The sequence below is a fragment of the Sebastes fasciatus genome, chromosome 16 (genome assembly GCF_043250625.1).
Source record: "Sebastes fasciatus isolate fSebFas1 chromosome 16, fSebFas1.pri, whole genome shotgun sequence".
NCBI lineage: Eukaryota > Metazoa > Chordata > Actinopteri > Perciformes > Sebastidae > Sebastes > Sebastes fasciatus.
The window spans coordinates 24,792,313-24,817,461 of record NC_133810.1 but is presented as its reverse complement, the minus strand read 5'-3'; the positions used below and the strand labels follow the sequence as shown (position 1 = coordinate 24,817,461).

The 25,149-nt window shown below is 41.7% G+C and overlaps 1 protein-coding gene across 2 annotated transcripts in view; it reads left to right on the top strand.

Moving 5' to 3' along the window:
• Positions 1–25,149, top strand: part of flrt1a (fibronectin leucine rich transmembrane protein 1a) — a 49,015-nt gene that overhangs the window by 5,585 nt on the left and 18,281 nt on the right. The gene's annotated exons all lie outside the window — the stretch shown is intronic.

Here is a 25,149-nt window from a genome sequence, read left to right as displayed (position 1 = left end):
CCATACGTATTACACATATTATACAATGCATGGCGTTCATTAGCGTTGATGCTCATTATAGTCTGTTTTGACATGAAAAGAGAATCAATCGCCACGTATCTTATACACACAACTGTGAGAAAAACATGCATTGTTTATTTGAAAAGACCGAAATGAATGTTCATCAACTGGAAATCAGTTCATAAAAGATGACATGTTATGCTTTTGTCCTTTTTCTCTTTCCTTCAGTGTGTTATATAGTGTTTTGTGCATGTAAAAGGTCCACAATGTTACAAAGTCCACACCAAAAGGAGTTACTCTCCCCCACAGAAACACTTCTCCTGAACTGCCTGAAATGCCTTGATTGAAGTTCCGCCTTTTCTTCCTAGCGTGGTGATGTCACCAAGTAACACATTTGCATGATACCTGCCTATCGGCTAGTTTGGCAGGTTCTCAAACAAAGCTCCTTAGAGCGGAGCTGGAGTGGAGTCCAAAGAGTTTGGTTCGGTTAGGTTAGCCAGTCACAACAGAGTGGGACAGCTGACCAATCAGAGAAGATCTGGCTTTTCAGGAGGGGTGGGGGGTTGGGGAGCTCAAACAGTGAGTGTTTCAGACAGAGGGTGAAAAGAGGTGCTGCAGCACAGCCGGTATGAGAAAAATAAAGCATTTTTTGAACATTAAAAATGTAAACATGTTCTAGTAGCAACCCAAAGTACAAATATGCACCTGAAGAAAAGCATAATAGGTCCTCTTTAATATGTCACCGTGAAGAGCATTAAATACCAAAGCTTGTCAAGCTGTTAAACCCCCCCCAAAATATGACATGGCTCCAAATTAATCCAGCTTGACAATGGGGGAGAGAACTCTGTGTCATACCTCTAAATATGGACAACACCTTGAGTCAGTAACACATGTTTATGCCCATTTTGTACCTTGTGTTGTACGTTTTCAGGTTGTTTGAAGCCAGATGGGTCAGCTGTTTCTTTAGCTGCTTGTAGATCCCAACCACGGGTGCTCATACACTAGGGTTTTCGTGGGTATACGTGCTAGGGGGTACGTGGAGGAGACATCAGACATCATGATTTGATTTAACAATATATGCAAATATTGAGTCTACTGACACCAAATGTTGCAATTGAGAGTGCATGAAACTATTTAGCAAGACAGAAGAACGGAGTAGATGAGACAGTTAAAGGAACAGTAACATTTTAGGGGATCTATTATCAGAATGATGATATTAATAACTATGTTTTCATTAGTGTATAATCACCTTCTCTTTTTGTTACCTTAGAATGAGCTGTTTACATCTACACACGGAGCAGGTCCTCTTCACGGAGTCCGCCATGTTGCTCCGCCATGTTTCTGCAGTATCCTAGAACGGACAAACCAAACACTGGCAGTGTGTTCCAATCCGCATACTTCTGTACTACATACTCATTATTTTGAGTGCATAGTGCGTTCCAATTGGGTAGTACGGCAAATGCAGTGCACTCAAAGTACCCGGATGTTGTACTCAAAACGGTCAGATCGTTGAGTGTGGAACGCTGGACACTTTCCACACTCATTTGCCTCCATCTTGGCTACGTAGCGGAAGGGGCGGAGCCACGACCGCTATTCAAACAGACGTAGATAACAGAATAAAACAATACAATACGTAACATACCGGTGCATTTTCAGCCAACAGGAGGACACTTGGTAGAGGTAGGCAACGACGTTGGAAACGTAATTTCCACTCTGCTTTAATTTTTTTTCCGAAGATATTTTTGCGGGTAGCGAGCCGCGGTCAAAAGTTGCGATCGTCATTTCCGGTCAGTGTGCCGCAGAGTATTCGATTTGAGACGATCCTACCCCGTTGAAATTTATGCACTACTCAAGTGAGTACAGAGTGCACAAAGTGCACTACATTGAAGTGTACTTCTGGAAGTACGTGGATTGGAACACACTGTGGCTCTAGAGAGAGCCTTTCATGTTTTTACGTTACCTGAAGGCCACCGTAGTTCTCCGACACGCTTGTGAAAGTGTGGCAACGTGAGCCGCCGAGTGCAAAACCGTGGTACCGCCAGCCGCCTTCTGACTTCCGTTGCTCCTAAAGTAGTGGTATTATGGTATGGATGGTCTCTAAGCGAGGTGAACGGCGTTACAACGGTTTTGCACTCGGCGGCTCACGTTAGCGCAGTTTTGGAAAGGGAGGAGTGAGCAGAGGAGTACTCAGTTGGTTGCAATCTGCAACCACTAGATGCCGCCAAATCCTACACACTGTACTATAATAATATAGGGTAGATATTGAAATAGTTAGCTAAAAATTAATAGATAAATGGTTGGAATAGCTAAAATTAATGAATTAACAGCTGAAATTATTGTAATAATTCCCACTTTTATATATTTAATAGTATTCACTGACAACCACTTCAAACACATTTGGAAGATGAGGGATGGTGAAGGGCTACTTGAGTTCATCTGGTTGGATGACAACCACTAGTGTGCTCATAGACACTCCTATAAATCCTGCCTATCAGATCACAGGCTCTGGTAAATATACAAAAGAAGTTATGAGGTTCGAGCTCACATTCTAATATTGAACCTATAAGCCAAATAGGTGTGCAAAGATGAGAGATTGACAATTTCATGATATCACTATAAAAAGAGCAGACAGGAACTGCTCTCCCTCCCCTGCTATGCTTCAGTCTTGCTGTGTGTGCAGTGCATATCTCTCCCTGATTACATCAGCTGTGGTGCTGCTGATATAACCATTTACTGTGGTTCGAGGCTAAAGAAACCCAGCTTCCTGCATTCATTTTGTCTTTTTGAGTATTTTGAATGTCTGCCGTTTTTTACAGAATAAAAAAAAACCACTCTCTTTAATACAGCCAGTTTAATGCTGTGAGTAGCTATACTTGGGCTGTGCATGCAGAGTGACCAGTTCATCCACAGATGAAAGCTCTGCTCAGATGAAAGCCGCACGAGGATGCGGGGGTCATCATTGCATTGACGTCCAATATGGGGCTTTACTTTTAAAAGTGGTATCTGTGAATTGAATGTGGAATAACAATGTGGGAACAGACATCAATAGCTTGAAGCAGCTTGTGAGAGAGCGCACCGAGCTGGAATAAAATCACAATTCTTCTGTCTCAAAAGACAGGCAATATTATTTCCTCCTTCATCCATTACACTGCAATGTTGAGAGGCTGGAAAAGCAAACGACGTCCTCGCTCAGTTTTCATTTGTGTTTAATTTTAGGAACGGGCTCTGGGTACATTGATGCGGGAGATATAACGTTGATCATATTCAACGCGGTAAATCAAACCTTCTGCCTGCTTGGTGGTGCACGCTTTTCCCATTGGAAATATGTTCTTCAGGCATGTGAACTTAATTTGCTCTATCCTACGCATTCTTGGAGCTTATTGCTCCACACCGACCGACATCTTTTAAATAATATGGAGCTCATAACCGTTTCAATCCAACATGGAACATGTTATGTAAAAATAATAGCAATATCTTTTTGACAATGCAGCTTTGAAAAAATGTTTAATTTAAAGGTGCAATGTGGCCACATGCTCCAAATAAACAGGGGGCAGCATTTCACCTCTATACTGGGTCCATACAATCTAAATTTATAGTGAAAAGGTTATTTAAAAAAAAGAAAGCCAACTACTAACTAACAGCAGGACAAGAATATGCACAATTTGACCAAACTGCTGAAACTCTGATAGTCAAAATGACACTGCTACCTTATGTTATGTTTCCTGTGACACTAACCGGGGGGCTGTACAGTCTGTGTACGTTTAATAGTTTTTTATTGGATTAAATCCAAAGTGGCAGGAACGAGAAAATGACTTGTATTTCCGTTTCGCCACTACCTCGCCAGGAGTAGAGTGTGCAGCAGCTCCATGTGAAGTACCTTCAGTTAGCGGAGCTGCAGTAACATAAATTCAGCCAGTGCAAAGGGGACTGCCTCATGCTCCCCAAGATGAAAATTTTGAACATATTAAAGTTAAATGCATCACTCTGGACCACTCTGGACACAGATCTAAGAAGATTTAATCATAAAGATTGTGTGTTTATGAATGCTGATGACAAAAAGTCACACAGCATAAGTATGGTACACGGGACAGGGTGCTGACATCTGAGGACAGTCCGCCCCGGTTGACATCCTGTCCCTCCCCACAGGGAGAGAGGGCGCACTGCGCAGAGAGAACTCCACGGCCCCGGGCAGCGGCGAGGTTCAGGCGAGAGCCAGCCCACCAGTTGAGAAGTGTAAAAATATATATCCGGTTCATTATGACACTGTATGAAGCAGGCTGGATGTCAGATCACTGTGATTTAATTTGAATTAGGCTACACGATGGTTGATTATGATTGGATAAAGATCCACAACACTCTCTGCTCCGCCGATTGCAAATTGTGGATAAACATATTATTCGGTACTTTTTTATTGGGCATCGATCTTGCGTTTACACATATTGTCGAAAAGAAATAGACTTGCAGTTCGGGTTGCGGTTACGTGAGACACAGCTGAGAAGGAGCCGTGCAGACAGCTGCTGCACAGATTAAAATGAGACTAAAAACCACTTCTGACACCCTCCAGTCTGGACATGCACGAGGTGGACGGGAGTGATTGATCTTTATTACAGTGGTGCAATATAGGGGCATTTGCGGGGATACAGTGATTCGCGACCTTAAAAAGATAAAGTCAAAAAGTGTGTGTGTGGGGGGGCATTGACCCCTTGGCCCCCCCGACTTCCGACGCCCAACGGCTGTTAAACAGGTTAGACCCAGCGCCAGCCCGCTGTAACTCCCTGCGATGGGGTTTGTGCTGGCTGAATGCTAGTTGTTGCAGCTAACTGAAGGCCCGTCTCCCAGAGCCGCCGCACGCCATCCTCCCACCAAAGTAGTCTCCGGGTGGCGGAGAGGTCGAAAAGGAAAATACGATTCGTTTTCCCGTTTCTGCCGCTGTGGATTTAATCCAGACCCTGTACCTACAATGTGACAAGCCCTCAGGGCAGCTCTACTTCTTTGTCCTCTCATGAGGGCAGACTGGACGCTACAGTGACTCACTATCGCCTCTCGAGGTACAAGTGGTATTGTAAGACAGGACGGGCCGGGGCTAGCTGCTTAGCATGCTCATTTCAGTAGATATCTCTGCAACACAAAACATAAACGTCTTTGACATAGTGTCAACACTGTAACCTCTTCACATTCTGTTGATAATGTTAGTTCATTTGAATGTTTTAAACCAGAATTTTGACCAGATCTTACACATTGCACCTTTAAGCTACAAGAATTAGTGAAATATTGTTCATGAGTTTGAGGCCTAAAGTAAGGTGAACATGCTGACGATTATTATTTGCATAAATTATCTGGGAAAATCTCAATAGTGATAGAAAAACTAGACATTTAGAAAGCTGAGACATTTGAAATCTAAAATGCAAAACAGCAGCAGCTAATGGTGGTTTTCCTTTTCTGTTGAGGCTCTAAATGGAGGAAGCTTTCTGAGGCCCAGTAGTATTGACATTTGCAGACAGCGAAGCGTTTAAATCCAGCACAAGTCACAGAATGTGTCTTCCAGTGATTTAGTGATCTGTTAAACCCACTTGTACTCTGTAAATCACAGAAATCAGTGTCTTATGAAAAGCCTAAGCGTGCATTCCCCGTCTCATTTGTTAGTAATAGAGCTGTATCTGACATGTGTTGAAAAACATGCAAATTAAAAAATTGTCAGAATCACTAGCTGCAAAGTGCTGCTCAGTAGTAAACCTTTGTGCTGTATGGGCCAAATGTATTAAATATTAACGTTTCCCATGAGGTGGAATATGAGCAAGTTGTATCTGCATGTGTCATGCCCGGTCGTGTAACATGAAAGGCTTCCAGAAATCTATTAATCGGTAAATCTGCTGCAGCAGAGCAGAGAGAGAATATCAAGTAACTTTGTGTCAAATCCAATGTATGTGCTGATATAGAGAATATTCAACCCACACAACCTGCTGCTGACACTCTTTTTGGAGTAACTAAGCTGAAATTCTCTCTGTGCAGCGTTGTGACTGTAGGTTGATTGATGGTCACAAAGTCAGAGAGAGAAGTCATGACATCAGATTTTGTACAGTGTGTTTTTTAGTGCAGCAGGCTTCACAAGTTTACTTGTGGTTGGATCGTAATGGGGACAGCCAGGCTGTTCTCATACATTGTTCGTAGCTTTACTTATGAAAAGTAATGCTCTGTAATTGGTATATATCCCACAAAATCAATTCGTACTATATGTAATCCACGTAATCGTGAACCAGGAAGTATAAAGAGCGACAAGTGCAACGTAGAGAGGAGGTTGGGGTGGATAGCTGGGTCAGAAAACACCGGACTCGCCCAGGAGGCCGCTGTTCATGTCCCGTGTGAAACCATAAGTCAATGTTGATTTATTTGTCATGTAACTTCCGTAGGCAAACTTAAGTTACGCCACTTCCGGAGTTACTTTAAAGGCCCAGAAACACCAACTGACCTCAAAGAACTAGCGGCGATAAAGGCCGACTGTTGTGTCGCCTCACGTCGCCTTTGTCTTGGCCGACAAGTTGCATTTGAACACACCGCAAAGACTACAGCCGAAGGCCAGTTAGCACGTACGTTCTGTGCCTGCTTGACAGGAAATAACTCTCAGCAGGGTGCGGTAGTCTGTATTCGTCATTCAAACCAGAAGACCGAGGATGGTAGATATACAAGCCGTAGTTATGATACGTACATGAAATAAAGCAGTGTTTGCTGACCATTTTCACACCTCTCTCACTCACCACTTAGCGTCATACCAGACGGCCATGTCGCTGTGAAAATATCCGTGTATTGGAATGATCAGATGAGATGAAGATGAAAAATGAGAAGAGCCTTCTGTGTGTGTCCTGTTCCGTTTCTCTTCTCGTGCACTGATTAGTTTAAACTGAACAGCCAATCAGTGTGATTTCTCTCACCGACGGGCTCCTCCAGCTATTCAACATGCTGAATCAGCCGAAAAACCTCTGACACTGGCAGATTAGAACCGACGGTGCGGTACGCACTACAAAAACTAGTCAGACAGATGCTCACCGACGGCCCCAAACAGTCCGACGGCCGACTGTCAGCTTGGTGTGTCAGGGCCTTAACCCATACCATGACCTTTTTCTAAGTAGTTTTGTTGCCTAAACCTAACCAAGTTGTTTCCTGTGAAGACAGAAGTTTATTTTGAAAAGAAATTGAAACACATGTTGCTGGACATTCGTAGGAAAACAGTCGAAAATGAGGAATAACTTTTCGTAAGATGTCATACGAACTGTTGTATGAGGATAAGTTGGGACAGCACACCTCTAACAATGTGAATGACTCTATTTAACACGCTGCCTGTGTTCTTCACTGGAGTGCAATGCTATATGTGGCATCGAGACGAAACCGTTCACATCACATTTTTCCGCTCATATTGATGAATTAGTATTTTCATGCATTGTATGCATAGAACACCACATTGTTGTATATGGTTAGTGTCATAATAAACCCAAGGGTGCACTCATGTGGACTAATGCAGAATAAGAATCACTATATTGTGGTAATTTTGCCATTAACATGAAAAATGCTCCGTCATATTTCCTCTCCTTATACCACTCTCTCTCTCTTTCTTTCCCCTCAGCATTGTTTTCTCCTTTTTCTCTCTGATGTCGACCTCTCCTCTTTCGGGCTGCCATGTTTTTTTGTTATCATCAGAGAGACAAATGAGAAACAAGAGAGAAAGAAAGCCTCGGGGCTCGTGTCCTCACATCATCACCACTCCCTTTATCTCCTCTCCCTCCCCTCTCGTTCTCTATCCTCCATCTTTCTGTCTTCCTGAGTGACAGCTGGCAGCCAGTAGGGTACAGCGGGCATGCCAACCCAAGTGCAGATATTTGCCAACTGACTTGAGAAAATACACATTTGAACGTGACCGACTCTCGCGAGCGCTGGAGCTCTGGATCTCCTATTGCTGCTCTTTTTTTTTTCTGGAGAGCTCAAACACATGCAGCAGACATCACACCCCTCAGCTGCCTGCAGAGCTTTGTGGCCATTAAAACATGCAACAGTACGTTCACAAAAGGCCTGTAAATGAATCCAGGGGGATGGAGGCCATGCAGGCAGCTGCCATAAAATCAACCATTGGAAGCAGAAGCGCGTGGAGAGGAATTGATTAAAAAAAACAATTACATGTGGGCTGATTTTAAATTTAGATTGATTTTTTTTTTACAAGGATGAAGATAGATCGACATCCTGAAATCCATCCCCCCGTACAGTATGTTAACGTATTATGATGAAGATGTTTGTGTTCATTGCTTCTGGAAGGCTACCGCGATTAGTTTCTTTTTTGTTTTGACTGGGGCAATAATTAAGCTCCGCTTTGTTGCTCATGTGGCTTCTTTCCTCCCTTTTTTCCTTTCAACTAAAAAAAAAGAGGCCGTGCTTTGCCTTTAAATTCAGGAGCTTCATAGCACACCGCACAGATCTCCTGTAATGACTCTGCAATATGCAAACAGCACCTTTTATTATACAAACAGCGTGTGCCGTCCCACTCACACACAAATACAAACACACACACACACACACACACACACATATACATATAAAAATCAGCTTCACACAACAGACAGCACAGCTGATACTGAGTGGAGTCTTGAATATGCATTCTGGTGTTGAAAACAGGAGGAGCAGGCATGAAAAAGCAGCAGCAGTTATTTTTTCATAATTTCCACAATTTTCTCATTTTCCAAGAATTCCCCAATGGCTGACATCTTTTTTTTTTTCATTCCTTCACTCTAAATGGGAAGTGACATTTGGGTCAGGTTCTCTGGTTGATGTAGACTGAGCAGCAGCTCTGGAAATCCAACATCTGATTGGTGTTTTGGTTGAGGCCGGATTGCAGAATTTTACAACAATTTGTGAAAGTGCAGAGGTCAGTGGTTGCAAAGAGGAAATTACAAGGCACAAGATTACACAAAAGCATACATAGAGAGTAACAGAAAACAAGATGTGTGTCGTATAACGGTATGCCACTCAATATTTATGTGTAATCTGGGATTATTGTAGAAGGAGGGCATGTCCTGCACTTCATGCGACGCAGAAATGCACAAAAAAAAAATAAAAAAAATAGACAAAACACAAGGCTCAGACTTGAACCTTCAGGGATAAAGCAAGACAGGCGGTAATGAAAGATCAGGGATACAGGGATTTGTTGTTTTGCTTTGATGGAGGAGGCGAACAGAGAGAGAATCAGAGTCTGGGACAGAAACACCAGCAACAGTAATCTCCTGGAAACATGAGACAGTCCGCAGACATTTCTATCCAATCTGATATCTGTGTGAATGTTGCTCTTAGCACCAGTTAAAGGTGTTAACATCCAGCATTCAAACACTGATTACTACAATAACAGCTGAGACATTTGTTGAATTACCAAAACAAACAGGGCAGCTACAACGTCATGTGTTTCTGCATTTCACTAGAAAACGGATGAATTGCTTTATGACACTTTATAGAGGGAGATTGGAGGTGGTTGTTGGTACAGGACAGGAGAGCGTTGTTCTTGCAATGGCACAAAAATGACCTCCGACATCTTTATTAGAGCTGCAATGATTGGTTGAGTCATATAGTCGATTGTCCGGAAATTAATTGGCAACTATTTTGATTGTTAATTAATAGTTTAAGTCATTTTCCAGCTTCTCTCATGTTTTTTGTTTTGTTTTCTGGGGTCTTTGGGTTTTGGAAAGTGCATTTTTCACATTTACTAATATTTTATAGGCCAATCCAATAATCTTTGAAACAAGAAATGAATCAATAGATTAATAAGTAATGAAAATAATTGCTAGTTGCAGCCGTAATTCATTAAAGAGGACCTATTATGCTCATTTTCAGGTGGATACTTGTATTTTTGATTTCTACTGGAACATGTTTACATACTTTAATGATCAAAAATCGCTTTACTTTTCTCATATCGGCTGTGCTGCGGCACCTCTTTTCACCCTCTGTCTGAAACGCTCTGTTTGAGCTGCCCCCCCTCCTCCTCCCGAAAATCCCAGTCTGCTCTGATTGGTCAGCTGGCCCTCTATTGTGATTGGTCAACCAAACCAAACTCTTCGGACGACACTCCAGCTACGCTCCAGGTTCGCTCTAACTAGCTTTGTGTGAGGGTGTGCCAAACTAGCCGCTAGGCAGGTATTATACAAATGTGTTACTTGGTGACATCACCACGTTACGGAAAAAAAGGCGGGACTTCAATCAAGGCATTTCAGGCAGTTCAGAAGCAGTGTTTCTGTGGGGGAGAGTAACTCCCTTTGGCGTGGACTTTGGGCTTTGTAACTTTGCAGACTTTTTACATGCACAAAACAACTATATGACACACTAAAGGAAAGGGAACAATAGGTCCTCTTTAAAGTGACAGAAACTCATTTTCTTTAGTATTTCCATGGAACGTGTTGGGAGCATTCACAGTGTACAGACGTCACTTTCCCCTCATTCTTATTTCCAATTTTTTTTTTGCCCTCCAGCTAACATCCACCATTTTCCATGAGTACATGAGGGATGTTGTTCGAGCACGTCGGCCTGCTGAGGCCGCTCCGCCCTTTAGTCATTTAAGTCACACTTAGGTTTCAGTGGTCATTGGCATTCCTTTTTACGAGCCCACTGATCAATCAATCCCGTAATTCAATCCCCCGGTCAATCATGTTTAAATGAATAATTCACAAACCGTGACAGAAAGCTCAGTGAAATGGCTCACAAGCAGGGCACCACATGCCCTTTTACTGCAAGGAGACCTGAATGGAATCAGTCCGAGGAAGATCAAAATGTATAAAAGGAAAGGGAACAATCGTGTATCACTGTGCCGTGCTCAGACGCTCTGTGAGCAGAACGATCAATGGAATCCAGCTGGAGATGACTGGTCAGCAGCCAAAGTGATTTGAGTATTGTTGTGATTTCTGCCACCTCTCTGTCCACTATCAAAATAAAGGCAAAGCATAGTTTCATAGCTTTATGAACGGAGAACAGGTTGCCATCCATAGAACAGAAATATTAAAGGCCTTGAAAACCTGTTTTCTCAATCAGCTTTGTACTATAAGGGATGGGATCCTACATGGCGATGTCACATAGGCTACTTCCGTGCACCAATCAGGATTTAGCAAAATTTGAATCAGTGTTAAAATGTTGGTGAATTGTTTGGTAACTGTCAATTAAATCTGACACCCACAAAGACACCCACACAGTCCCAATAAAGCAGATTATAGTGGTTGTTTTTTTTACACTTTTAATCAAAAAAATTTATTTTGAGTGTTTCTCATTTAGTCCTGAATATTGAATGTTGTAGAGAACAAGCACAGTTAGAAAGGTAGAGTAACAGAAAGGAGAAAATTACTGAGATGAAAAGTATAAAAAGAGTTTGTTGTGCTGCATTAGTGCAAATTTGTACCGTAACTCGGATGTGCAACAGTAGTTTGTAGAGTACAAATGGAACATTGGGATCGCTGTAGTAAAGTCTCAAAGTCAAACTTTCAGAATTGCCTTGCTGTTTGACTAAGTAACATGCTACATACAGTATCTTACATACTGTATATATTAGGGCTGTCAAAGTTAACGCCATAATAAAGTGTTAACGCAAATTCATGTGCATATTTTTAATGCTAAATGCAGTACCCGTAAGAGTTTCTGGACAATATTTGTCATTGTTTTGTGTTGTTAATTGGTTTCCAATAACAAATAAATACATATATTTGCATAAAGCAAGCATATTTTCCCACTCCCATGTTGATAAGAGTATTAAATACTTAGCAAATCTCCCTTTGAGATATTTTGAACAGATAAAAATTGTGCGATTAATTTGTGAATAATCACGATTAATTGCTATTAAATATTTTAATTGATTGACAGCCCTAATATATATATATTTGGCATGTATTATATACTGTACCTTGCAACATGGTTGGCACCTTTGCCTGTATGACCCACGCTTTACATATCAGTTCGTGTTTATTATAAAAGTGAACATTTCTGCTCGCAGCTTCATTTTTCTTGTGACATTTTCAGTTTGCTGTTTCAGATTGATGCTTCCCATTTAGTGCTCGCGTGCAGTCAGCTATGGTAATTGCTATGGTAAAGCGTCGAAAACAGTAATAACTCGCCTGTTCTAAACTTTGTAGTTTCACGAGACCAGAACACAGAAGCAATCAGAGCTTGTTGCGCCGCCCACACTGGGTCAGATTGCAGCGACACATCAGCCGCTCGCAGTGTGGAAGCCCCGTCAGGGTGCAATAACCAACAGCCCACGCGGACCGGGCCCAGATGGACAGGTTTACTGTTTCTGATTTCCTCCCCTCCTCCTGCCACTGAACAGTCCTCTCTCCGCGCTTCGGGCTTTGTGCCTTGTGAAATGAAGTGCGATGATCAATTGCGCTGAAAATTTCTCAGAAGGTTTAAAATGGAGTTCTGTGGCCCCGGTCTGCCTCCTGAATTTTTTAACTTTCCTCTGTGCAGAAAGACAAATGGCTGCCCTTTATGGAACAGCCTTAAGCAGTTTGATTGTTAATACTGTAGGTGTTTAATATTTCAGCACAGAGTTGTTAAATATATAAACACATTTCAGTGCATTTTATAATTTATGAGCTTTTTAGAAAATTACATCATACCCCTTTTTATACAAGTATCTGGTTTCTCTATTTTTTGACTAATAAAACAGAGCGTTTGACCCCTCCGGGAGTCCTTCATCTGTATTTTTACAGTGTCACAGCAACAATCAGTCATATGGCTATGGATCTCTTCCAGCGCACACACTCTCTGAGAATAAAGGAATGAATAGCGAATAAAAAAAAAATGCCAGGAAAACATAAAATTTCTTGACTTTGAGGTTATTGGCTTTGTGACTGGAGGGAAGGTTTATGGCGGGGAGCTTTGCCGAGGCTGAAAGGAGACAAAGGAAGCTAATCTCACTTAGAACGGTAAAATCTGCTATATAGCTAATGAAGTATTATACTGTGGTCAATGAGGTAGAGGCACTGCAGAGAGCCTACGCAGTGTGTGTGTGTATGTGTGTTCATATACAGTACGCATGTGCGTCAGTGTGCTTTGTTGTGTGAGTGGGGGTTTGTTTTTGTCAGGGGGCTGCGGTGATAATGCTGCCATCAAGAAGTGAAGTCTTTCAAGGGAGAATGAGCATGTACGTCAGGCAGAGAGGGAGAGAGAGGTGTTGGAATAGAAAGGACACAGTGAAGGAAATGTAAGACCAAAATAAAAAACACAAGGGCAGTGAGAAAAAGCAATACATTGCAACAAAAATCTTCCGTTGCATAGGACCATGTCAGTGTTTTTGCTAACTTCAGACCCTAAACTACAAGTGATGCTTTAACATTTTTTTTATGTTTTCCCGACTTTTCAGGCAGCCATTGATTTTTCCATTAAAGGTGCTCTATAAGATATCCAGAGCATTAATATAGCATTGAACAACTGTTTGCTATAGTAGAGTAATGTCTACCTGAGCAGAAGAAGAAGTCACTCCCCCTCTGTGTGTGTTGTAATCAGAGCTTCTCTGTGCTTTCTTGGGCCGGCCGCACATGCCTTTTAGTGCATGTTTGTGCATGTGAGCGTGCCCCACTGTCAAGCTCACGGCCGCTGCTCTGCACTGCTCTAATATGGTGGTTACAGCTGATAACGCCGTCCACACGGCACTGTTGCAGAACATAGCGAACATCCTAGGGCTGGTGGGGGCGGGTCGTAGGTGTGCCCAGCTAGTCAGTTTAGTCCCTCCCACATCCAGCCAGTTATAACATGTGACGTCATCTGTAAACGCAGCACCCGAAGCCGATCTCCCAGGCCGAGCACATCTGGCACCTACACCGGCTCAGCGGTTGTTGTTGAGAGCCGTGCGGAGGCAATTTCAAAATGCCCCCAATCTCGCATTCAGCACCTTTAATTTTCATTCAGTATAACAAGACTAAACATGCTGATGTTTAGCAGGTATAATGTTTACCATGTTCACCATCTTAGTTTACTGTGGTAGCATGCTAACAGTTGCTAATTAGCATGGAAAACAAGGTACAACTGAGGCCAAAAATGATGGCACTAGATGAAAAGTTAGGGGATCACCAAAGTTTATACAGTTTATCCTGAGGGGGAGATGAATGTCTAAGCCAAATGTCATGGCAATCCATCTCATAGTTTCCAGTCTGGACCAAAATAATGAGCAGACAGACAGACAGACAGACAACCAGACAGACAACCAGACAGACATAAATCCATGCCGCTAGCATGGCTAAAAATCAATTAGCGGATTTTGTTTTGAAAAGTCTGCACTGTGTCACAGTTTGTCTCTCTGTCCCCCTTCTCCGGCCAGATTTCTAGTTCACTGGCAAGGCCCCTTCATTGCCATTTTCCATCCATCCACCAGCTGCCCTCAGACTTTCCCTCCTTTCCCCATCACCTTTCTGACCCACCCACCTGTTCCCACTCTCCTCATCAGCCCTGCAGTGACCTTCAACGCCTACCTCCATCTCATTCCTTCATCATCCTCTCAGTACATATACCGGCCTAGTTCCATTGCTGCTTCCTCTGCTGCTTTCTTGCTATGTGTTTTTTGCTGTGGACCCTCTGTTACTCTACCTGGACCTCTACCTGGACCTGGACCTGGACCTGGAGCTGCCTGTCTGAACCTGACCGATCCTGTCGGTCTGCATTTGGGTCCTATCCCTGTTACCTTATTCACAGCATCATGACATACTGTGTTGTCCCACAACGATTAGATCAAATAAATGCAGACTTGAAGCGGCCATAATGAATATTTTCATATTAACAATGGATCACGTGACTACTTGTATGTGAAAACTCACAGAGATTTACAGCCGAGTCTGCAGTTCCAGCATTTAGCTATATAGTCCTATATTAAAGGAGAGTGAATATTGGACTTCTTCAAGTGGACAGAAACACGACTCAGAATGAAAGCTATTGTTGCTCCGTAACTGCTGAATGTGTCAAAAAATAATTTAAAAGGTGCTAATGTGTCAGTGTTGTGTTTACAGCTTGTTTCTGCTGCCCCCAAGTGCCCAAGAAATCTGTTATTGCAGGTTTAGCTTTCACCTTGATGGATTAATTTCATACCAAACAGAAATTAATGCAAACCTATTTTTCAGACTCAGACTGATTGTTCATGTGAATTGTGTTGGCCTTATTATAGTAAATAAGACTGAGATTTCATAACAAAGACATGTACATAGGAGTCCGCCGTAAAAAATATCCATACGGCACCGTATGTTTTACCTATATTTGAATTTGAATAATATTACTGTAACTTTAAAAACAAGAACATGGCTGAGATGTGCTGAAGCGATTAATCTTGTGGAGGAATTGAGTGTTTATTTAGTTCTGTAAAATGCTGTCAATGTGATGTTGGGACACAAGTCAAGGTTGAGTTGCTCTGTAGGAGTCAAGGGCATGCAGTTTGAAAGATGACAACTATATTTTACTCAGCAGGAGAGCAAATGTCATCAGTCTTGAAAATATTGCTGAGCAGCAGTGCTGTGGTCAAAGGTCATGAGAGACAGGAGTTTTCACACTTAGCTTTTTTCCCCTCCAGAATCCTAATGATGGTTATATGGAGGTCAACCGGTTTATTGATAAAAACAATACAAATATCTTACCAAAAGTTATTCCTCATTTTTCGTGCATTTTCTTCCGAATGTCAGTGATGCACATGTCAATTTTCACTCCAGTCTTTTCAAAAATAAATTTCTGTCTTCACAGGAAAGAATATTTATATCCAGTTTATGGCTAAAACCTCTAACATAACAGTTTTATTTTCAAAATGTCTTGGAAATGCTGCACATGTTTATTTAGAATTTAATTTAGACTGAATTTTGCCTGCATGGGCACGTAAAACTTTTTTTTTTTAAAGGTTTTTGGTGATTTAAGTCCCAGGGTGATCTGAGGATACTCAGGCTTGTTCCATCAAGAATGGAGGAAACCCTACCTCCTGTTCTTTTTCCTTCTGTTCTTGTTTTCCTGCTCCATCATTTTCTGCTCGACTAGCTTTTCCTATGAACAGTACAGACAGTATGGCAGCCCATGGGATGTGTCAAACATGCGGACGCATTAAATTATCAGACCTTGTTTATGATGAACTCTGTAGCATACACAATTGGCTGCAACCTCCTTAATATTCATGCAGCATGGCTGTTCCCAACTGATGCTAACAGGACCGAGTGGGATCAAATTAATGCAGTCACATGCACGTGCAGAATAAGACAAGCAAGTACACATTTTGACAAGTAGGGTTGTTACGGGTCAGGATATAGATGCACAGAATGCACAACATGAGGAACGGTCAAAAGGTAAAGCCTGTTGTTGTGTGCTGCAGCAGCCTGGTCAGATTGACGTGGCCGGTTGGATCAGCTGGGGCTATTTCTGTCTTTTTTTGGTCCGAGCTCGCTGCAGGCAGGAGAGGTTGGAACACTGTCCGCTCGACTGAGTGGTCGAGCGAGGGCGACCCATCATGCAAACAGGGAAGACTTTTCTAGAGGAAACAATTTGGAAGGTGAAAGCGCTCGCTGAGTTGCACCTCCCTGTGAGCTGTAGGCCTCCGGATGAAATGAATCAACAAACGTAGTGGCAGCAAAAACAGAAAAATGGTTAAAAATGTAGTTTGCTCGGCGATAACACGGTCTACTGCTCTCTCTCATGGGGCTGTAAATTTGTCATTAAACAGGCCATCCAGACATGAGTCATCTGTGAGATTAGTCTTTTGTTTTTCTGCATGCCCTCTGTCCCTCTCTATTCTTATCCTGCCTAATTTCCTCTCCGTCTCACACGTTTTTATTTCCCTCCAGCATGTTGACCTTGTCCCTTATTCCAGCTTGTTCGATAGTGAGATAGTTCGTGTGTATGTGTGTGTGTGTGGGGACAAAGAGGATCTAGAGGTGGGTGTGAGAGAGAGAGAGAGAGGAGAGCAGTGAGGTGTCCAGCACTTAAATTGCCTGTTTATTTCCAGTCATTGCATCAATTACACCGATACAGCTTACAAACAAGTGCGCTGAGTGTGTTTGTGTGTATGTGTGAGATGGCGGTGGAGGAGAGAAACAATTAAGAATGATAGATATGGAAATCTTAGTGCTGTCGTATGCAGTTTCCGGCAAAAAAAAACACACACATGGGTGCAGAAAAAAAGATTTTTCTTGTTCTGTTACCAAGGAGGAGAAGCAGAGGGAACTCAAACTGTATTTTGATTGTGACCCGTTTGACAATCAGTGAATTCATGCATAAAGAGCGCACGTCTGAGTGCGCGGAGGGGGCTGTGCGGGTGTGCCCGTTAAGTGCGTGTTATATGGGGTCGGCCAGTGGCTGCCCTGAGATCAGGAGCGTGATCGTCGGCTCTCTGGGGAAGAGGGGCGTGTCTGTGACAGGCTGCAGTGATTAGTGGAGCTCGGCGGGCAGAATTTATCAGACTCAGCCGAGGCCATGGACCATTTCAGTCTGCAACTCTGCAATTTGTCTCCCACTTCGCGTCATATAACAGCCTCAATGCGGGTTTGCTTGTGCACGCTTGCAACATGCACGATTGTCTTTGCCTTGTGCGTCTCTGAGCGTCCTCCTATGGAGAGGTATATTTGAATTCATGAATGGTGAAATTGCAACTCACATGTTTGCATAACCAGGTGTTTTGTACACAGAATCGCTGCCAATACTGTTTGATTTCAGTTATTCTGCGACTTTGCTTTAAAGGCATGTCAGGGGAAAAAAGATTTCTCAGGAGATCTGTGTCTGCAGCGAAGACATTATGAAGAAGCGCTGAGAGGAATTGTCGATTACTCGATTGTTTCATTTGTAAGACTGCAACTAACGATTATTTTCACTATTGACTATACTGCCAATTATTTTCTTGATTAATCGTTTTGTCTATAAAATGTCAGAAAATGGTGAAAAATGCCTGTTACAATTTCTCACAGGTGTTATCATTGAATGTCTTGCTATGTCCAACCAACTGTCCAAAAAACAAAGAGATTCAGTTAGTCTAAGATACGCATACATATATTGTATACATATAAAAATATCAAATCCTGACATATGAGAAGCTGGACTGTTTTCCATTTTTCACCAAAAAAAAATACTTAAACAATTATTTAATCATCTGTCATCGTCTAATCCAGTGGTTCCCAAACCTTTTCACGTCATGGATCCCTAAACTGATGCAAATCAGACCACAGACCCCCATTTGATAAGATTTTGTCGCAGGGTCCCCCATCTGATAGGATTTTTGCTTTTAGATGTTTTATTACAGAAAGTGTATGAAACCCATGACCAAAACAGACCCCACTTTACCATTGGCAGAGCATTTTGGCAAACTTTTCTTGGGCGCCACCCACAAATGTATGATCCTTACAAGTTGGACATCATTGTGAAGGTAAATAAACAGGCTTTCCAATGATGTAAAATATAATTCCAATTAGCATTGTAACAACAGAGAAATAATCCACCAAACACAAGTTTACGAACTTTTTTCCCCCAGTTTATATATGTAATTTTCTTGTCTTGCCTTGCCTCTGTTATAGTATATATGCTTTTGATGCAAGGTTTTGAAAGGCATATCTTGTCTTTTAATTATGTTGTTCAAAGAGAATTTAAATAAAAGCTCTGTAAAGCCAAAGGGAGCTGCATAATTCTCTGTAGCTTCATCACAACAAGTGCCCCATTATTGTCACATTGTTTTCACATTGATTGTCACTCTTAATATGAAACTATCGGCTCGAGCCGCTTGAATACATCACCTTATGCTCTGGATGGGCATTTCTCACAATTCTTTAACATTTTCAAGATGAAACAATTCATTTATGAATCAAAACAACAGCTGAGAGATGAATTGCTAATGAAAATAATTATTACTTTCATCACTGTTATGAAGCCATTAGGTTTCCTGCATCAGAAATGTCAAAGTAAATCCATGTATTAGAGGAAACTACTTTTAATCAGCCGCTGAGCAGCCAATCATACTGGCCTGGCTCATTACTGTCAGAGGCAGAGAGCATGAAAAACATGGATGACAGATTTAGTGGCTTGCCTCCATTCCTCTGGGATGCATAGTTTTTATGGTAAGGGAAACAATTCATCACGGGGCAATTCATCAGTGGATAACTTTTAATTAATGTTCAAACGCGTGGACCTTTAAAAACGGCAACCTCAGCTCGCGCCACCTTAGTGTCTGTCCGCTCTGTTTGTTTCCTTCTCCCCACGTCCACTCCTCTTCTTCTCTTTTCTCCTTGTCCTTAAAGCGTGGTCGGTCTATTTACTCATCCGCTTTCACTTCAACACTATCTCTCTATTTTCACAGCTCCTCTTTTCCCCTCCACTCTATATTCCCTCCATGTTTACATTAGATTCACTGGCAAGTCTTTGCAGCTCAGTCCCTGCCAATATTTGTGTTGTGGTGAATGCTGCCCCCTATTTCCAGCGTTTTATCATCTTAATATCTATCCCAACCATTTAATTTCCTTTTCTCCTCTGCCCTGAGTTAAGAACATCAAGGCTGAGAATTAAAAGAAATGGACGATCAGAGAGCACAGGGGAAGTATTGGAAAGGCTCAAAATGGAGCCGGCACGAGCAAATTGGACATAAGCACAGCGTAGATGTAGAAGAGTCCACACAATAGGGGAAAAAAACGAGATTAATTCGGAATGAAATTAAAGAAGACGAGAGGGAGAATGAGATGAGTAAATTGAGCATTACATACTGCATTACAGTGTCTCTTAATTAACCGTGTAAAAGCTTTCTTATTAGGACTGATGCACTCCTCAGTTAACGAGGGAAGAGAGGATGCTCTTTCGGTTGTCATTGAGATGGGCCTCAGAGGAAAAAGGGAAACAGCAAATTGCTGAATGGGAAAGAGCGGGTACAACTTCGGGACAATGATGGAGAAAAGGTCCGAGCTAACTGTTCATGTGAAATCATCTCACTTAGCGGGCTTTGTCTCAATTATCTGTCATCTTTGTCATCCCCGGTCCACGCTGCCCTCCGCCACCTCCCCGTCACTGAGTAGACATTATGTGCAGCTGCATTGAAAGTCCGATCACATCGCAGGGTATCTGTGTGTGTGAGAGGAGTGTGTCAAATCATTTCAGTTTCAGGTTCTGCACCTTTGCTGTCTATCACTATTAAATCACAGTGAGGTATAAACAATTCAAAACACACACACACACATTTGTATCTTTTATTTATACCCACATGGAAACAGTAACTAAAGGGTTCACTATAGCAACAGAGATATGTAAGGGAGCCTCATCCTCAACATGGACACATGATATTCTCTAGGCAAAAATGATTGCTACATACCATATGACACATACCCTTAAAAAATACCTCTTTGTCTTCACATTGTGTCAGATGACGACAAATAAAGAAGTATTTTTCCCTGAGCCCGCTACAGCGTATACGGTAGTATGTGCTGTGGTAGTGCCTTTTTTCAGTAGTTCTACTGTTCATGACTGTGTTTCTGCAGGTTGCACATAGTCCAGCCTGTCAAGACAAGAAGTCTGGACATGTTTTGTCAAGCTGCAAAAAATCGAGTGGTGCAGGAAGGAGTCCTAAAATCCTAGTTAGATGTCTGAAATAAGTTCTGCGGTTAACACAAGCTGAAGAGATTTTAACATTTCGTTCTACAATATAAAATACGTCAGTAAAGATCCCACTCGTGAATTTTGAAGCAAACAAGTGGCTAAATGAAACTACTAAACGTCATCACGCCGACTCGTCCGCCTTTACAGCCTCGTTGTGTACACTCGCGCTCATGCGACCGGGTGTAGTTCATTAATAACCTAACGTTGGCTTTTTACTTCTGCCGATTGCATTTACACTTCATTCAAAATCATAAAAGTGGTGTTGAAAACATGTAAGTATCATAAACATGTGTTTGCCACAGAGCTTATTTTCTGCAATAATCCAAAACCCAATGGAAAAATCCCGTTGTTTTTTTGTCGACGCAACCAGGTCGATGCTAACTTCCTGGTTGGCCTACAAAAATACCTCATCCCTGCACCACTCTATTGGCAGTGGTAGAAGAAGTCGGTCTACTCAAAACCTTTTTTTTTTTAAAGGTTAATTTTTTAAATTTTGGCCAAAAACTGTGATTTTTTTTTACTTCTATTTCATTTCCGGAGCAGAAAAATGTCAAAAATGTTGGGCACCCAGGACTTCAGGAAGGTGAGCTAATAACAAGCTACATTGTGCTCAATAGACTAATTCCATTAGTTCCTAAAGGGCAAAACCGTTGGCCCTATTTTAGTGTAGGGCCAAAGGGTCAAGCATTGAGCGGGGGTATGTGAGCAATGCTCATTTTTGCCTTGTTTATATTATATTCTGAGTCAAATCTAAATCTGAAACGTAACCAGTAACATTTCTCTGTCAGGTAAATGTAGTACTACAATGTTTTCATCTGAAGTACACAGCAAGTAGTACAGTTGATTTGCATATTCTTAAGCGCTTTGTGGGCCTTATATAAGTTATTTTGGAGTACAATGAGTTAGAATAGTAACATGATTCAATATCTTTTTATATCTATCTCAACATCATAATAAGTCTATAACTGTTCGGGGCCCCAGGCAGTTGTCTACCTTGTTTAACGGTAAAGTCGTCCCCTGGCACAGGCCGAGCATTCGGCACAGTTCTGAACGGGCATTGCACTAGTAGAGTTAAAGAACAAAAAGGAGGATAAATTGGGATGGAAATACTAACAAATGTACACAGGTGCATTTTAATCGCACTTTAGAAATTTGCTTTTTGATTCTTCATTTGAGAAATATTAATCCAAAGCTTCAAAGTTTGAGATGGGTAATGTAGTGTAAACATGTTAATGTGAGGACTGTACATGAACAATTTCAAGTATCTCAAATCAGACATGCATAGCTTACACTAGCCAATCACCACATTTTGTTACAGCAATTGGAAACAAGCTCATGTAAACTTTAAAGTTTAGTCTGACAACCGTCCTGTTGCAGTTATTTTCAGGTTGCTCAGCCAGATCGGAGCTGCAGCAGTCCAGATGGGAGACAAAGAGTGTTTGTGCAAGCAACTGCGTCTGAGTCAGCACATTTTACACACGGCAAATCTGCAATAGCAGATGTAGCAGTCGGTTGTCTAAGATCAAACTAAACGTCAGTCTGGGAAGGAGCGATTGTGCGGGTGTCACGGTGATTGACGGCGCTTGTTGAGGGCAGGATTTCTGAGAGGGGAACAGCGGCTCAGTCTTGTCAAGGTCAATCGGGAGGTGTTTTGGCAGGAATCCAATTGGAGGTTTCAGCTAGAAAATTGGAGATATGCAATCCAACCTGTGTGTCAGAGCTGGGAATCAAAAGGTCAGTTAAGTGTCATGGCAATGACAGGAGGAATTATGGGATGTGGTGACAGTGCCAAGGGGTTTACTGTCGTGAAAGAAGACGGTTTTACCCTGGTGGTCCTCCCTGGAGAGGAAGATGCGGACCCTTGATGCCTACTGCACAATGCTGTCTCTTCCTACAGTATGCCCCCTGTGTTTACTTAACAGCAACACACTCCTCTTATGGCGATAGAGAGTTATTCTGATAATAAAACTGTTGCTGTCCTCAGATGTGTTTGTTTGAAAAGGTGAAAGTTGCTCTTTTCTCTGATATATAAGTTTAACATATTAGTACCATGCTAACCAGGCCCTCGTATTGCCCCCTTGTGTCAGTTTTACTGGACTCAGTATGCTGCATTGACACCTGGCATGGAGGATTGTTTAATCACAACCGTATTAACTGATGGTATACTGGAATTACATCATAGGCAAGGTGCATTGGCTTCGTCAGAAATCGCACACCATGCACTACATACTCAATAAGTGTACTATCGTTCAACATACTTTTGTGTGAATAAACAGTATATATATATCTTTTAGGACTCACAATGAAATTGAAGTGTTGGTGCTGTCCGTCTACGTCTGTTATGAACGTTGTCGTCACTACCACATTGCATTGTGGTATATTTATGCCACCGCAGTGTCCAGCCTTGCATACTGTAATATTTCAGCGGAGATGGTATGCAATTCACATACTATTGATTTCATACTAAGGTTTCGGACGTACTAAAATATCTCCCATACTGTTTTAGCGTACTGACTTGACTGTTAGTATGGAATTTCGGAGGGAGAGACATGAGGAGACAATACTGCTTGAAGTGAAAAGGACAGGTGTTCTAAAAATAACGGGAAGTTATTGTAGTTTGGCCGGCTGATTTGTCCCAATCACCAACACAATCAACAGTTGAAGCAGCAGCAGTGGATGTGACACACACAATTAAGGAACTCTTAGCGTCTGATTGTCGCAATTAGCGTCAGAAATTGTACTGATTCTCTGAGTCATAGCTCAGTCAAATTTAAACAAACACACGGTACATGTTTCTAGATTCAAGGTGCCTTACGCTTTCAGAGGATATCCTTATCTCCAATGTCCATTGCCAATCATTTTTCATAAACACTAGAGCTGTCAAAATTAACGATAATAATGTTTTAACGCCAATAATTTCTTTAACACATTAATGCAACTTGCAATGACATGGCCATTTTCAACGGGGTCCCTTGACCTCTGACCTTTAGATATGTGAATGAAAATGGGTTCTATGGGTACCCACGAGTCTCCCCTTTACAGACATGCCCGCTTTATGATAATCACATGCAGTTTGGGGCAAGTCATAGTCAAGTCAGCACACTGACACACTGACAGCTGTTGTTGCCTGTTGGGCTGCAGTTTGCCATGTCATGATTTGAGCATATTTATTATGTACCTGTGAGGGTTTCTGGACAATATTTGTCATTGTTTTATGTTGTTAATTGATTTCCAATAATAAATTAAGACATACATTTGCATATTTGCCCACTCCCATGTTGATAAGAGTATTAAATACTTGACAAATCTCCCTTTAAGGTACATTTTCAACAGATAAAAATTGTGAGATTAATTTGGAATTAATCAAGATTAACTATGGACAATCATGCAATTAATCGAAATTAAATATTTTAATCAATTGACAGCCCTAGTAAATACGCTTATAAATCATAGTAAAAACACAATGCTCCTCATAACTTCAGAACCTGAGAATCATCACATTTTTAAGTTTTCTTTAGTAGCAAAGTAATCCAGTAATAGCTGTTTGTACACCCATGGGAACATTACAAACAGGAACTGGTAGTAGATAATTCGGCATACTTTTACTGGTGCCGTACAGTTTAGGCGAGGGCACAGCGGGGGGCCCCACAGTGTCAGGCTTTGAAAACACCTGATCTACATGGATAACCTTTTGCAGATACCTTGTTGACATCATCCAACAGATTCCCTCGTTAGTTTGTTGGTTGGAAAAGATTTTTACAGAGCTCATTGGAGGCAGCATGCTGAAGAATTTAAGAAGAAGAAATGTTTTAAGGAGCAATACAGCTCAGTAGTTTGAGATGTCTGATCAGATGAGGTTTGGATTCGTGACAAGAGGAGTAAGTCGAACTGACTCGGAGGAAGATGGCATGCTGTCTCGTGTCACAAAGCAGTCGATGTTAGCTGTGAGAAAGAGACCCGATCAGCATCGAGCCGGTGAGAGAGAGAGAGAGAGAGAGAGAGGTGAGGGGGCTGCTGGCAGCGTTTCAAGGCCTCGTCTGGGAAAAAAAGACAACTTTGATGGAAATCTTTCACGTCTACATATTATAGCTGAGATTTATATCATTCTTTTAACAGTTTCTTTGAACTTGGTTTATTTAACAACCTTAAGACTATCATGGTGGTGCAATCATCAACTTAGCGTAAAAGAGCACAGCATTAAATTTGATGGAAAATCAAGGGAAAAGTAATGGCTTTTTGAAGTTTGCTGACTTTAGACTTTTATAATTGGCATTAAAACCATATAAACAGCAAGTTCAGTTAGTTTTTTTCTTTTTTGGATTAAATGGAGTCACAGTCATTTCAAATGATTTGTTTAAAAAAAAATGTAATGAAAGTTTGGTAAATGAAGAATAAATCATTTAATCCTCTAAACAAGAGTAGATTAAGAGAAGTAATAAAGATAGAAACTGGAATACTGTATACAGAATGACATACAGTAACAACACGCGTGACAGTAATGCAGGAAGATCTGTAATGCCATTACAGTTTCATCAGAAAGCGTAACATCTTGACATGTGATTG